We start from the raw sequence: 1,319 nt of genomic DNA, 5'->3' as shown, positions 1-1,319 counted from the left end.
CGTCGTCGTGCCCCAAGCGAAAGAGACAGACGACATCCATTGCGTTCGGTTATGGGCAATCCAGCCGCTGCATTGCTGGGCTGACATGCGACGAGCAGCAACATTGGTTTGAATCCCGAAGGTGGAGGTGTTCACCGGCGAGATTGTGTCCCATGTTGAGAAAAGGGAAACTTGTGTCACCCTAGAGCAACACGACATACGTGAGAGGCTGAGAGCGATGAGACAACTATGGGGAGGTTCGCCGTAGAAAATCCGGACCTCAACAAGCGGAGTTAGAGTCCTAGGTGCGGCGCAACAAGGTGGTGAAGAAAGCGGCAAAAGAGGACGAGGTTGGCCCCTCGTCAAGGGTGATCAAGGTCGAGTCGGGTGACGAGGATCAGCCCAACAAGGATGACGACATTGACTATGACAATCTTAGTGAAGAGGAGTAGTTATGTAGTTTAAGTTTAAGTTTGTAGCCAAACTATGTTAAGTTTGCATGTTTAAAACTTTGAATGTTTGGATCAAATTTGCAACATCAAGTTAGTTTGGTTGTTTCGTGTGCCCCATTTCAGGGCAGTCGTTGGAGTAGTGGTGCCCTTTTTTAGGGCTGCTGTAGACAAGAAGAAAAAAATGGTTGCCTTCAACAGTTTTTCCAGTACCCTATCTTAGGGCAGCTGTTGGAGATGCTCTTAGCAACCTCTGTACATGTCCTCCTCGCGGTCAGTACTGTTCCAAATTGTGGCACGGCCAGGGTTCCGGATATGAAAACAAAATTGTAGAAGTAAAATAGAGAAAACCATTAAAAATGAATAGAGGTTATCACAATACAACATGGAATTAGCGTCCCGATGAGGGTTGGATAAAACTGAACACAGATGGCTCTTTTGTTGATTCTGACAATGCGGGTGCTGGCATGATCCTGCGAAACTCTACTGGGGGGATCATCTTTTCGGCATGCAGAGCGTTATTTTCTTGCAGAGATGCGGTTGAAGCGGAACTAGGGGCAATCATGGAAGGTTTATCTCTAACGATACAAAGATCCGAATTGCCCGTTGTTGTCGAGACGGATTCAAGCATGGCAGTGGGCATGCTAACTTCTGTTGGAGTCGACCAATCAATTTATGCTGCTTTGGTGAATGAAATAAGGCTTCTTATGCGCCTTAGACAAACTTGTATTACTCATGTCGTGAGAGACCAGAATAAAGCTAATGATAGTTTGGCTAGATTTGCTCGTGTTGAGGGGCGAACTATGACCTGGTTGGGGTCTGGTCCAGACGAAGTCTTGGGTATTTCCCTTGATGATTGTAAAGACATTATTACTTGAGTAATACAAGTGT

This window comes from Triticum dicoccoides, chromosome 6B, assembly GCF_002162155.2.
Source record: "Triticum dicoccoides isolate Atlit2015 ecotype Zavitan chromosome 6B, WEW_v2.0, whole genome shotgun sequence".
NCBI lineage: Eukaryota > Viridiplantae > Streptophyta > Magnoliopsida > Poales > Poaceae > Triticum > Triticum dicoccoides.
Note: the sequence above shows the minus strand (reverse complement) of the source record.